At 40.2% G+C, this 15,054-nt stretch overlaps 1 protein-coding gene and 2 non-coding genes across 13 annotated transcripts in view; 1 reads left to right on the top strand and 2 right to left on the bottom strand.

Moving 5' to 3' along the window:
* MDM4 (MDM4 regulator of p53) overlaps positions 1 to 6,260 on the bottom strand; it is a 33,480-nt gene extending 27,220 nt beyond the window's left edge. The window contains exons 1-2 of one of the 11 annotated variants that reach the window (XM_019649725.1): positions 6,055 to 6,260; positions 5,761 to 5,855 (exon numbers count right to left, since the gene is read on the bottom strand). The gene's annotated coding sequence lies outside the window, so the exon portion shown is untranslated. Of the gene's footprint in view, positions 1 to 274; positions 375 to 5,760; positions 5,999 to 6,054 lie in introns of those variants that run through there. The other 10 variants (XM_019649726.1, XM_019649723.1, XR_002124798.1 and 7 more) reach the window with 10 other exon arrangements.
* Positions 6,261 to 11,756: 5,496 nt separating this feature from the next.
* On the top strand, positions 11,757 to 11,829 carry TRNAK-UUU (transfer RNA lysine (anticodon UUU)). The gene has a single exon. It is a non-coding gene; the product is annotated as a tRNA-Lys (tRNA).
* A 268-nt stretch (positions 11,830 to 12,097) lies between these two features.
* Positions 12,098 to 12,170, bottom strand: TRNAK-UUU (transfer RNA lysine (anticodon UUU)). Its single transcript has one exon. It is a non-coding gene; the product is annotated as a tRNA-Lys (tRNA).
* Between the last annotated feature and the right edge of the window lie 2,884 nt (positions 12,171 to 15,054).

Here is a 15,054-nt window from a genome sequence, read left to right as displayed (position 1 = left end):
GGCTTATTTTACTTAGCATGTTTTCAAGGTTCATTCATGTCATAACATACTTTATTTTTCATTTATTTTGACTGCTGTATAATATTCCAGTGTGTGCCGGACATGCGTTGTTACTAGGTTTTCACTACAGTCATGCGACACATAAGGACATTTTGGTCAACAATGGGCCACATATACAATGGTGGTCCCATGAGATTATAATGGAGCTGAAATTTTTTTTTTGCCTAGTGACATCATGGCCTTAGTAAAGTCACAGCACAACCCCATTACTCACGGCTTTCACTGTAGTCTACTTCAGGGGTCAGCAAACTTTCGAGATGCAAGAGCCACCCGGGGTCAGCACACTGCGGCTCTTTGGGTATCTACATGTGGCTCTGAAGTAAAATTGAAAATGAAAATAAAACTATCATAGTTTCATTTATAAAAATTTTAAAGGATATTATTCACATAATGGTGATTATGTAAAAATATATTTATGGTTCTCGAATAATTTTTTTTTAAAGATTTTATTGGGGAATTAAGGGAGGGGAACAGTGCTGGGGAATCAGGGAAGGGGAACAGACAAGTTGCTGTCCTTTTGTTCTTCAGTCTAGTTGTGGAGGACGTTGCTTCACTGGCCCATGTTGGTATTATCATTGCACTCTTCCTGGGTGAGGCAGATCTGTCACCAGCCACTGGACGGCCGCTCATGGAGGCTCTTGGCAGATCATGCTGGCGGCCGGCCACTCACGGTAGCTTATGGCAGCCCACTGCAGCCTCACTGCAGCCTACACCATCGCCGGTGACATGACTCACAGCAGCCCAGCTCTAGGTCGAGCTGTTGTTCGCCATCTTAGCTGTAGAGGGCGCAGCCTTACTGGCCCTCATGTGGGATCCGAACCAGGGCCCTGCTGCTGAGAGCCAGCGTCCCAAGCCAACTCAACCAACGCGCCACTTGGCCGGCCCTCGAATAATTTTTAAATTGTTGTGAGAAACAGGATTGGCTCTTCCAGGGGTTGGCAAAATTTTGAGACAGAACGTACCCAAAGACCCACATGTGACTCACGAGCCGCAGTTTGCTGACGCCTGACGGCTCGTCTGTCTCAAAAGTTTGCCGACCCCTGCACTATACCATGCTGCCAGTTTAGTACAGTTGACCCTTGAACAACATGAGTTTGAGTGCACTGGTCCACTTATACATGGATTTTCTTTTCAATAAATAACTGTAATGTATTTTTCTTATGATTTTCTTAGAAACACTTTATTTTCTCTAGCTTATTTTATTGTAAGAACACAGTAGATAATGCATATAATATACAAAATATGTGTTCATTGACTGTTTATGTTATCAGTAAGGTTTCCTGTACCTATTAGTAGTAAAGTTCATGGGAAATCAAAAGTTACCCGCGAATTTTCAACAGGGGGAGAGGGGAAGGAGTCGGGACCCCTAACCCCCACACTGTTCAAGGGTCAACTGTAGTTATTTTCAGTTGCTAAAACCAGAAAGTTAGGAGTCACCTTAATCTCTTCCTCCTCCTCCATTATCACATCATCAAACCTTAGCGATTTTAACTCTTAAATCTTCCCAAACCACCCATTCCTTCTCTTCATCTTCATGACTACGTCCCAAACAAAAAAATGTTATTTCTTTCCTATATCACTGCATCACATAGACTGGTCTCTCTAACCCCACTTCAATTCAAATACCACCAGGATTAAGGAAAAAACAAAAAAACAATCCTACAGTGGCAGGCCCTGCTCCATAGCTCACTACTGCTCTATAAAGATGAACACAGGGAAAGCCATGTGCCCTACATGCCAGTCACACAGATCTTTTGGTTTCTCAAACAGGGCCTTTGCTTCCTGCTTCAGGGCCTTTGCACACACTCTTCCTTCATTTGAGCACTCTGAGTTCTGTACAAGGCTGACTCATCCTAAACCTTCCAGTCACAGGTTAAATGTCACTCACATCCTCAACAAATCTTTAACAGATGCTAAAACCACTGAAGTGAAACAGTGGGGGAGGGGAGGACTTTAAATCACTCAGAGGAAGCTTACACACAACCCACTGACCAAACTCATCTCTGAGAGAGGGTCATTCACACATTATGTACTTCCTGATCTGAATAATAAGCACCCAGTACCTCCTATGATGTATTCCTGGGTCAAAAAATTCCAAATTTCATCAAACTTCTTGATCTAACTGCTTTGTGGGGAAAATGGAAGGTAGGAAAATAAGTACACAATATAAAAGCAGGCAATTAGCCAAATACAGAATGCAAGAAATTCTACAGGACCTCCAGTGGAGGGTATGGCTGAAGTAAGGAGACCCAACACAATGTGTAAGGAGACCCAACACAATATGTGGACCTTGTTGAAGTCCTGATTCAAACAAGCTATCTGTAGAATGTCTTTTTTCCCTAAGTAATCATAAAATTTTGAATTATGTCCTAGGTATGAGATATTATTAAGAAACTGTTGTTGTAGAAAGGCAGTGTGGTTATTTTTTATTAAATCCTGACCTCCTAAGAGATAACATCCTGATATATAAAATGACTTGTGAAATGCTTTAAAATATTTCATCAAAAGGTGGAAAAAGTAGAAAAAAACAGTATTAAAACAATAGGTTTTAAGTACACACCAAACGTGGGGGGGGGGGTGCGGGGAATCACAAAAATTGTTTTATCTATTGTTATCTTGAAAAAACTAACAGTCTTGGAAAATATTCCAGTTAAAGATTCAGTATCACTAACCTGTGCTGCTTTGTCTCTCTGGGGATGTGTTTCTTTCCAGTTAATAATAAACCCTAAGGATGAGTATAAAAAGCTGAAAAGATTATGCCCTTTAAGTGAATTAGGGAAGAAAGTCCTTTCCACAGTTTTCTTTGTTTGCTTTCAAAAGGACTCTCCCACAAGAGATGTATATATTGAAAGAGAATACAGCAGGACTAGGAATACCCCAGGACAGGCCAAAATACCCTGGTTTTTCTGGATGTTTTGTTGTTGTTGTTAAAGATTTTATTGGGGAATTGGGGAGGGGAACAGCGTTGGGGAATCAGGGAAGGGGAACAGACAAGTTGCTGTCCTTTTGTTCTTCAGTCTAGTTGTGGAGGACGCCACTTCACTGGCCCATGTTTATGATCATTGCATTCTTCCTGGGGGAGGCCGCCAGTGCCTGGCCACTGGACAGTTGCTCACAGCAGCTCATGGCAGTTCTCGCCGGCTGCTGGCCGCTCACGCTGGCTGCCAGGCACTCACGGTAGCTTACGGCAGCCCAGCTCCAGGTTAAGCTGTTGTTCACCATTTTAGCTGTAGAGGGCACAGCATCACTGGCCCATGTGGGAACCAAACTGGCGGCCCTGCTGCTCAGAGCTCACGCTCCCAAGCCAACTCTTAACCAACTGAGCCACTCGGCCGGCCCCCTTTCTGGGTGTTTTAAGAGTGAAGAATTAGGGGCCCAGTGGCTCAGTTGGTTAAGAGCGCGAGCTCTGAGCAACAGGGTCACTGGTTTGACTCCCACATGGGCCAGTGAGCTGCGCCTGAGCTGAGCTGCCATTGAGCTGCCAACAAGTGGCAGGATGGCTCAGCTGGTGAGAGCATGTGCTCCTAACAACAAAGTTGCCAGTTCAACTCCTGCATGGGATGGTTGGCTACGCCCACCCGCAACTAAAAGTGAACACCACACCTTGAGCTGAGCGGCTGCAAGCTTCTGATGGGGGGCTGGATGGCGACTGGACTTGGAGCTTGCTGCACCCTCCACAACTAAGACTGAAGGACAACAACTTGGCTGTTCCCCTTCCCCAATTCCCCAATAAAATCTTAAAAAAAAAGACAAAGAAAGACCTAGTAATCCCATTTCTAGGTATTTATCCAAAGAAACCCAAACCCTACTTCGAGGAAACATGCTCATCCAATATTTTCATTGCAGCATTATTTACAATAGCCAAGATATGATGGCAACCTGGGTGTCCCTGAAGGGATAAATGGATAAAGAGGTAGTACACATATACAACAAAATATTACTCAGCCATAAAAAAAGAATGAAATCTTGCTATCTGTGACAACATGAATGGACCTAGAGGATATTGTGCTGAGTGTAGTAAGTCAGACAGTGAAAGACAAACTTCATATGATTTCACTTATAAGTAGAACCTAAAGAATAAAATAAACAAACAAAACAGAAACAAACTCATAAATACAGAGAACATTTTGAAGGTTGCCAGATGGGAGGGGGGATGGGAGTAAGTGAAAAGGGGAAGAGAGCAAAAAATACATATTGGTTGTTACACAGCAGTCATGGGGATGTAGGGTATAGCATAAGGAATATAGTCAATAATACTATAATAACTATGTATGGTGTCAGATGGGTCCTAGATCTATCATGGTGACAGATGGGAGGAGGATTGGGGGCAGAGTGAAAAGATTAAGGGAAGGGATTAAGATATACAAATTGGTAGTTACAAAATAGTCATGGGAATGTAAAGCATAGGGAATATAATCAATAATATGGTAATAACTATGGATAGTGCCAGGTGGGTACTAGCCAGGAAGATCACTAACTAAATTATATAAATGTCTAACTGCTATGCTGTGTAACTGAAACTAATATAAAATATTGAATATCAACTCTAATTAAATAATAAAAAAGAGGGGGAGATAAAGAAGAATAAAAGGTTCAAAGTTCCAGATATAAAACAACTAATTCTTGGAGATGTAATATACAGCATTAGGAAATATAGTCAATAATATTGTAATAGTGTGGTGCTGTATCAGACTGTTTGCTGGACTTATTATGGTGATCACTTCTTTAGCATAGAAAATATAATCAATAATGTGGCAATAACTCTGCATAGGGCCAGGTGGGTACTGTTGAATAACTATGATATACACTTGAAACTAATATAATATTGTATGATAGCTACATCTTAATACAAATTTTTTTAAAAACCCAACTTTTTTCTTTTAAAAAAGAAACTACTGTTCAGAAGTTTTAGTTCTTACTGGCTCTGCTATGCATCTAAAAAGATGGAAGTGTGTGCAAGTGTATTCTCTAGCAGTTTGCAAAACAAACAACATACCAAAAAGCAACCTAAAAATCCATCAATGGGGAATTAAACTGTTGTACAACCCTATAATACAACATTATGCAAGTCTTTAAAAGAAAGAATTTTATGTAGTCTTTATGTCAAGCTGTCCCTGATGTTATCTGAAAAACTTAAGGTACAGAGCACTACATACAAAACGATCCCACTGCTGTTTACATGTGAATATGTGTAGAAAAGTCAGGAATGATATAACATCAAGCAGTTAACAGTAGTTAGCCTGAGGAGGAAACCGGTTAGGGATGATGGGTTAACTTCACTTATCTATATTGCGCATTTTTTTATCAAGCACTCACTATTTGTTTTTTTAAGACCATAAAAAGTTGTGATCCTGACCAGTACTGACGAAGGGAAAAAGCAGCAGCATTTTCTCCGGGAGTCGCTTTAAAACAGTGCTTTTCAAGCTTTAGGATGTACAGAAATCACCTGGGAGGTGTGTTGATTAATATACATATTCCTGAGCCCCATTTCTTGATACTGTTTGGGGAGGCCTGGGTGTAGCCCCAAAATGAGCATTCTTCAAACAGGCACTCACGTACCTGAAACAGGTGGCCCTCAGCCCTGAAAATTACTACCTTAAAATCTTGAGACACCTCCATGTCATTCTCCCCGCCTCCCTTTCCCTCCCACCTCTTTCCTCCAAAGTGCTCCAGTATTCCTCCAATTCTGCGTCCACTTACATATCGTCAATCATTTCTATTTCAGGTTTGTAACCTGTTGGCCGATCCGCATCACATCATTCCACTTCCATTTTTATCTTCCTCGGCCGCGGGTCCTAAACGCACAACCCTTTCCCCATCAGCCCTTCTTCCGCCCGGCGCGACAGTCCCAAGGTCGCCGCCCAAACTGCAAGCTCCTCCCGCCTACTCGCCCAGCTCCGGGGCCCGCGGAACCGGCCGCGCAGCCGCAGGCTCCCCACTTCCCGACCCCGCCTCCCGGCGCCGCGCCGAGGAAACCGAAGACCCACAACTTACTGCAGCAACACGAGTGACTCCCACACCTAATGCGGGGGAAAAAGGACGTCAGTCACAGGTCTTCAGACCTCAGCAGCAATTTGAAACCGCGAGCAATAAGGGAGCAACTTCCGGCCTCCCAAAGCTATCTCACATGAGAACTTCCGGTGAGGCCTCCGGGAACCATAGATGGCCAACTGGAGGGCTAGAGAGCTAGAGAGGATGAGCTTTCCATACCATAGAGTAGATCTCCTAGTCTGGGAGAGAGAGTCGCGGGGCCTGGATGACTAAGAGTTGTAAGGTTTCGAGAGCGAACGTTTCAAAAACTCAGGATCTGGTGGGGTCTTGTGATATTTGCAGACGTGTCCTAGGAGATCAAGAAACTGGGAGAAGAGAAACCTAAGAGCATCATCAGAGGCAGCCTTCAACTTATCAGAAAAAAGCCTCTCCCTCAGCTCTCAGTGTTAACTTACTCATTCTTACGCCACAGAGGAGGCTGAAAAAGGGAAACAGCAGCCTAATGTCGCTAACTGCGGAAGATAAGACTAGAATCACTACAAGATATGTGGTAAAGACCAATGAGATGGAGCTTATTTGGATCACAACCATGTCATCTCTAATCTCTCCCAATATAAAAGGCCAGTGTCAGATGGCATTGCCTCCCCCCAAATACCTTATTTTATTTCAGGATGATTCTAAATGCTAGAGGATTTTCTGAGCTGAAATGTGTTACTTTGCAATTTCTATTGGTTTCAGTTCTGCACCTGGAAGAGGAATAAGACTTCATCCTTCCCAGTATGAACATTATTCAATTATTTGAAGACAGCTACCAAGTCCCATCTCTAAGTCTCCTTTGTTTTTCTGCAGGCTAAAAATTACATCAGAGCCTTTAACTACAATTAACCCTTGAACTACACTAGAGGGTTAGGGACCCTGGCCCCATGCAGTCAAAAATCGCTTAAAACTTTTGATTCCCCCCAAAAGTTAACCACTGTTTAAAAAATTCAACCAAGTAGATACGAAGATCTAATTGGCTTTATTAAGTGATTCATGAATTGGGCAGCATCCCATCCAGCAACTAGAAGGGCACTCTGAGGGGCTGTACAAAAATGGAAGATTTTTATAGGAAGAAAGGTGGAGCAAGGGTGCTATTAACAAACACAAGAAAGGATTATTTGGGGGCCAGGACACCTTCCCCCCACTCCCCACCCCCGGGAGGATTTTTATCATACCGATTGCTTCTTTCTGTGAGGGGGATGGAAGGGCCCATGTGGACAGATTACTTTCCTGGTGTTTGACCAGAAAACTCCATACTGATTGATTAAGATTATATGTCTTAAAAAAAAAGAGAGAGAGAGAGAGAGATTATGTCTGGGAGAGGTTGAAACCGCACTTGGATCAGGCATTTAATCTAGGTTTGGTATTGTTACAGGAGTCTCTATGCTTACCGATGCAGTGAAGAATCGAAGGTCAGGAAGCTGATCAGTATGTAAGCAGGGTTTATTAGTGATACCTAGAAAAGGGGTCTAGGCCCACAGTATTAGTGATCGGTTCTCAGGGAAGAGAACAGGCCTAGCTCAGGTGGGGGGAGAGTGGGTGGGGGGGAAGAGAGAACAGGCTTAGCTGAGGTGGGAGAGAGGGAGAGAGAGAGAGAGAGAGAGAGAGAGAGAGAGAGAGAGAGAGNGAGGGAGGGAGGGAGAGAGAGAGAGAGAGAGAGAGAGAGAACCCTTGTCTTGAGGACTTATAGTTTGCTGGGTGGCGTGAGGGAGTTACATATTGATTTGGTGGGAAAAGTGATGCAAGCTTTTCCACGAGAGGGTGTGACCTCCTAAGATGGGTGGAGGTCTGTTAACTTAGGTCCTCATCTTCCTCCAGACAACCTTTTGTCATCTGTTATTGTAAAAACAGATATGTGGCTGGAGGCAGTTAATCCAAGCTAGTTATGAATTGTAACAGCTATATATGATGTCAGAGGGGCAGTAGATTGGGGGAGGGGGTTATCACTTTGTGAGGGGTGTAAATATCTAACTATTACATTGTTTTGTATACCTAAAACTAAAAAAAAAAAGAAAGAAAAAAGCCAATTATGAACTTTTTCTGTAGGCACTATGGACCCCCTCCTCCTTCTCCTATATTTTCTAACAGTATCATGGGCTTTCAGCACAAATTACGCCATTTGGGGCCTGTGGCTTTTTTCTTTACCACTGCTAATAGCCTACCGTTGTCTGGAAGCCTTACTGGTAAGAGTTGATTAGCACATATTTTGTATGTTATATGCACTATGTACTGTATTTTTACAATAAAATAAGATAGAGAAGAGAAAATGTTATCAAGAACATCATAAAGAAGAGAAAATGCATCTATATTTATTGGAAAAAATCTACATATAAGTGGACCTGTGCAGTTCAAACCTGTGTTGTTCAAAGGTCAACTGTATTTCGTGGCTTCAAGCCCCGTTGCCACCCTAGTTGCCATCTTCTGTACAAGTACTTGTTCATCCCATTTAAAATGTGGCTCCCAGAACTAGATACAGACACATGCAAAATAAAATGGAGCAATGGCCTCCCTGAATTTGCACACTGCACCTTACTCTATTTCTGGCACAGTCTCCCCTATAGCTGGGAGATTCAGCAACCACCTCTCTCAAAAAAATAGAGGGGAGGAGCTCTTTTGTGTGCACTACTGTCAACTATTTCTCCTCTCCTTTTGTGCAATTAATTTTAATTTTTTAAAATTCTCAAACAGGAATTTGTTTTGTATCTTTTAAATAGTATCTGGTTAGTTGAGGTCCCTTCCTACTGTTTCCTGGACTCTTGGGATTATTAACCTGTCATGCAATTCAGTTTAAGACCAACAAATACTTGTTGAACACCTACTGTGTACCAAGCACCAACCTAGAGAATTCCAAAGCAAGTAAGACCTGGAATCTGTCTAGAGGAGTCACACTGTCTAGGTCAAGAGGATGTGGTAAGTGCAATGATTGATTAGCTGCAATTAGCCTTGCCTGGAGTTTTGAGCAACATATTTAATTTGTCTCCATTTAAAGCTTTGATAGGTATGTTGAATAGGACATGGTTAAGAACAGAGATTTTTCCCCTCTGGGTTGACACTGATACATCTTCCAATGTGGTTCTTAAACTACCAGAGATCCTTCCAGTGGCTCACATCTGGCAGCATTTCTCTACCTTTTCCCAAGGAGTTCATAAAACTTCATTAAATAATTTGCTATAATAAAAATAAACCATAACTATAGTATTTCTTCTTCTAGTCAAGTAATAGTACCAAAAAAGAAAATGAAATTGGCTTAACAAGTTCAGAACTGACTCAGTGGTAACCACCTTCTATTCTAAGAATGATACTCACTAGTCATTTACTTAATAAAGACAGGAAACCTGGGTTTCGTCTAGTTATTTCTAGAAACTGGAGTTGCAGTTCTTCAGTTTCCCAATCTGTAAAATACAATGGCTGAATTAGACGATTTTTCTAAGGCCCCTTGTAATGCTAAAGGAATTAAAAGTCAATATTATTGATCTATAGCCTTTCTAAAAAATTATAATGAACTACTTCAGACCTACAAAAAGGTATAAAGACTATAATCTTTTCCTCACCGCTCTTCCTATGGAAGAATACCTATACAAAAAAGTTCCCTGTTTGTCCCTTCTATGGCACCTCCCTCTTTCAACTCCAGGGAATCACTATCCTGAGTTTGGTATTTACCCCTGCCATTCATTTCTTTAGACTTTTAGGATTTATATGTATATATATTCCTTTAAAATATATTATGCTTTAAAAATTTTTATAAATAGCATCAAACTGTATGTATTCTACTGCAACTTGCGTTTTTGCTCATCACTGTGAAGTTCAACGATGTTAAATCACGTAGTTATAATTTTCATTATTGTTTAGTCATGTTGTATAGTAGTGTATTGAATTGTATAATGAGTTGCTAGGTAGTAATTGTATTAGTTTTCTAAGGCTGCCATAACAAAATACCATACATTGGATGATTCAAACAACAGACATTTATTTTCTCTCAGTTCTGGGTGTTAGAAGTACCTGATCCACTGGGAGATTTGATTTCTTCTGAAACCTCTGTCCTTGGCTTGTAGATGGCCGCCTTCTCGGTACGCCCTCACAGGTTTGCCCCTCAGTCTGTGTGCATTGTCTGTGTCTTCAGCTCCTCTTCTTATAAGGCTACCGGTCATATTGGATTAGGGCCAACCCATATGAACCTTATCTTATTTTAATCACCTCTGTAAAAGGCCTATCACCAAAGAAGGTCACATTCTGAGATACTACGGGCTAAGAATTAAAGATACGAATTTGGGGAAGGGGACCCAATTCAGTCCTTGCAGTAACGAATGCTCCATGTGCACTCTAGGGAGTAGAATTATTGGGTCACAACACATGATCAACTCTCAGATCATGACAAAGTGCTCTCCAAAGTGATTGTAGAAGTAGACATTCCTCATAGGTGTGCATAAGAATTCTATTGCTCCACATCTTGGCCATTCCTTGGTATTGTCAGATTATTTAAAAAATGATGTGATAGATGTGAAATAGTTTCTTATGGTGGTTTGATTTAAGATTATTAGTAAGGTTGAGCATTTTTCATATTTATTGACTATGGTTACTCATCTGTGAATTGCCTGTTTATGTTTTGCCCATTTTTCTATTGGTTTGTCTTTTTCTTATGATTTATAGGGGTTCCTTATATATAATCTGGATATTAATTTTTGTTGATTATATGTTTTACAAATAATACCTTCAAGTCTATAGTTTGTTTTCACGTTTTGAATGTTGTCTTTTGATGAACAGAAGTTTTTTTAATGAAGTTAAATTTATTTTCTTTGTTTTGCTTCCCCTTTTTTTGGTATATTATTTAAGAAATGTTTCTCTGTCTTTGGGTCAAGAAAGATACTCTCATATATTTTCTTCTAAAGATTTGCTTTTCTCAGTTAGGCCTTTCACTCATTTGGAATTGATTTGGGGGCATGTTGTAACAGGGAGAACCTATTACTGAATCTATAAACTAGAATGTGAGTCTACAGTCTCTTGAATTAATCTTTTCTTCCCATTAACATAATCATTGAAGGTTTTGTAAAGGAGATATCATCTGAGTGGAGCCTTAAAAAAATGAATAGGGTTTAATCACTTTGCTGGCATGTTCCGCTTTCCAGCCTCTGGTTTAATACGGCTTCTACCCGCAAGGTCTCTTCCGGTGATTTCCCCCAGGGTTTGCATTGCTTAAAATTACTTAAAAAAACGATCTCCCTATCCCTCGGCAGGGTCCTTTCTCCCACTTTCAGCAGTTCAACCCTTAGCTTTAAAACAGCATATTTGTATCTTTTTTTTTTTTTTGCTGTTGTCGGGTAGGTTTTAGAACTGATATCCACCCTATTACGATTTAGTCTAATAGACCTGATGTCAGTAGGGCGCTTAAAAAGCGGTGTGCCTCGCCGACCTCGTAATCCTGGACCTATTGATTACAAATCAAAGAAGCCTACCTAATAATGGTTATTAGGCACATAAATATCTTGCAATTCTGAATTAGCTGGTAATGCTGGTGAAAGTTCATGATTTAGGTTTTGTGTTATTCTTTATGACATGAATCCTGAGCTTTCTTGGGTTTAAAACTGACAAAAAGCAGGCGGAAGGAATTGCATACACAAGGTTCCTTATTCTTATGTAAGGCATCGTAACACGCAGGCTTTTCCGTGAGGGCCCGGATAGCTCAGTCGGTAGAGCATCAGACTTTTAATCTGAGGGTCCAGGGTTCAAGTCCCTGTTCGGGCGTTTAGCTTTAGCTTTCGTCTTCATTATTTTTTTCTTTCTCACTTATTAGAATCTGAAAAACCAAAGTATTTTTCATTGGGAAACCGTGCAATACCTCCATAATCGCCAAGAAATTTATTTTTCATAGTCTCTTTCTTCCCTGAGAACATGTTTATCTAGCATATTCTGAAATCAATGAAAAATAAAATGAATCAATTTAAAATAGAAATACGGTTCAGCATCGGGATTTTCGTATATTTGGTAACCAAGTAAGGTATGAAAAGAGCAACGCCCGAACAGGGACTTGAACCCTGGACCCTCAGATTAAAAGTCTGATGCTCTACCGACTGAGCTATCCGGGCAGTCTTGTGGAGCTGTCATCTTTTAGTTATTTGATATAATGTTAAAAAAACTAATTAAATCTAGATTTTATAATAATTAGATTCAAAGTATTTGTTCAGCAAGATAAAGAAAAAGGAACATTCACTTCTCTATTTTTTTCATTTATTTAATACATGTGTTCCTCAATTCTTTTGTATTTCATGTTTAATAAATTGTCAGTATCTATTAAACTCTCTAAAACTAAAGGTTAGTAAATTACAGAAAAACGGGCAACCAAGATGAACACTGAATATTCAGACATAGAGTTGTAACCTCTCTTTATTACAATTCTTCTATCTTCCGTTTATCACTTTCCTAATAAGACCTCTTAATTTTAGTTATTCTACTGAACCAGGTTACAGTATCTTTCACTTTAACGGAAAAGTATATTTCCATTCACTAGATGATGTAGCTGTTAGATAAGCATTCCTTAGCACAAAAGAAGAAATGACACAATTTGGTTCATAAATAGAGAAGCTAATATAAGAAAATAGAAGGTGACTGTGGAAGTGTGGGTCTGAATATACATTGAGAGTAAAGGAGCTTAGACCTTTAATTTAGATTTTTATTAAATATTTGCCTTTCTCCCTCTTCCAGGCAAGTTGCAGTTTTCAAGTCAGACTCACAAGATGAATCCTTCTAAAGCATTATTAGAGTGCACCAGTGGGAACAACATGCAGTATTAAGAATTAAAAAAATCTCCAGATCAGCCTAGGTTTTCCTAAAATCAGTTTCATCAACCCTGACGCATAGGGTGTGGAACACAGGATTATGAAATTTCAAAGACTGATAAGGGAATTCATTTTTGTTTCTGGGAACTTGAGTTTTCTGAACACAATGAACAACAAAATAGCTCAGCCTCAGTTGGAGGAATTTCTTTCCTACAATTGTCTGATTATTTTAAAACAAAGACCAACTGTGTGATCCTGAACAGGCCTGGGTTTCCACATTTATAAAATGAGGGAAATTGGTTAGATGATCTGTGAGATACCTTCTAAATCTAAAATTTTACCACTGTGTTACTTTTCTCACTGTGACTAAGATTAGAAGTGACAAACTCAAAATGCAATGGGAAGGAAAGGTTTAATTGAACAAACATTTATTGATCATCTATTATGGCTTAGGTTCTGTGCTAGCTAGAGTCAGAGATGTATGGCACACATCCTGCTCTCAGAAGGCAAACATTTAAGCAAACGATTTTAATAAAGTAATAAATGCAGTAATATTCAAGTACAAGAGTAGCAGGATATGAGAATGGACTGAAAGTCAGAAGTTATAAAATGAGGGTGGGACCCTTAAGTTTTCAGCAAGGAAAATACATGATCAGAGTTTAAACAACTAACTGTCAAACGTGTACAGAAGAAATTGTAATGAGCCAGACAGACATTCGTTTATTTAATCAGATATTTCTTGAATACCCACTGTGTTAGATAAGGAAAAACGTCTTGCTCTCTTTTTATGAATGAGATGTGGAAATATATTATACCTAAAACTTTTTTTTTTTTAAAGAAGGCAGTTAAAGGGGCAAATATAAAGGGGCTTTCAAGTTTTTTTCCTGTCCAGTGACTTTGTTACATTGCATTCCCTTTCCTTTGGGATAATAAAAGAGCTGTTTAAAGGCAAATAGGCTGAACGGGATTAACCCAGCAAATTGCTTATTGAGTACCTGCTACAATAGTTCCACAACAGTGAACTAGGCACAGTGGGAAGGAAACAGTAAGTCTGGAAGGAAAGTGAGGAGTGCAAGTTGTGTTTTGGGGAGGACAGTGAATAAATTAATCTGGCTGGGCTGGAGGGAGGTAGAGAGGTGCCAGATTGGAGACAGTTGGCCAATGTTTAGTTCAGGCTGAAGAGAAACATTTTATCATACAGGCAATGGCAAAGTTTAAGATAAATTGAAAGTTTGGTTTATTAACACTTCAAACTCCCACCTGAGGTCACATGAACTGAATTGGCTTTTTCTACATTGCCATTTCAGACACCATCAGGAGTGCTATCTTGTACTTAACCTAGTATGAAATCTTGGAGTGCTTCTTAACCTTCTCACTTCATAGACTGTTGAACTTAATTCTCCCACTAGTGGGCAGTCTAAACCAACAGATTATATATTTGGGTTCAACCCCTCCTGTTTCTTAATTTCCCCCACTAATTTTTAAAGGGATTTTTTTTTTTTACCCTCCTACTCATCAGACTCATCTGTCTTTGAAAAATCACTGTCAATTCTGTATCAGAGCTGGGGAAAGTTGTGGAAGAAGAAAGGTTTATTCTTGCAATTCTCACACACCTTGTTTTCTCAGTGGGCCCATTGGTGGGCCCGTTGGTTACCTAGACCCTGACCCAGCACTATTCCTTCAGCCAGCAAACATCAGCTTAAGTGGTTGCACCTTGAAACGGTAACTGTGTTTTCACAGGGACTTGGGAACCACTGTTTTTCTGTAAACTAAATCCAGGTTTTCATTCATTCACTCATTCACCAGATCTGTATTGAGCACCAGCTTTGGATCAGGCAATGCATTAGGCCTAGAAATTCAAAGGTAAACCCAACAGAGATTTCCTTGTCCTTAGTAAGTTTATAGTCTCATAACCCTCCTCTGTACCCTCCTCAATTCCGAAAAAAAGCGAATAAACAACTACAACACTGTGATTAGTTTTATAATCCAGGCCACTATCCGGTGTGTCTAGGCATCCTTAGAAGGCACTCTGGGGAAGCTTCCTGGGAAACCAGTTGTAGGGTGTTATTAGTTCGCTATTGCTGCTGTAACAAATTGCTACAAACTTAGTGGATTAAAACAACACAAGTTTACTATCTTACAGTTCTTACAGTTCTGTATCTCAAAACCCCAATATGGATCCCATCGGGCTAAA

This window comes from Hipposideros armiger, unplaced genomic scaffold (assembly GCF_001890085.2).
Source record: "Hipposideros armiger isolate ML-2016 unplaced genomic scaffold, ASM189008v1 scaffold_134, whole genome shotgun sequence".
NCBI lineage: Eukaryota > Metazoa > Chordata > Mammalia > Chiroptera > Hipposideridae > Hipposideros > Hipposideros armiger.
This window is presented reverse-complemented; position numbering and strand designations above follow the sequence as displayed.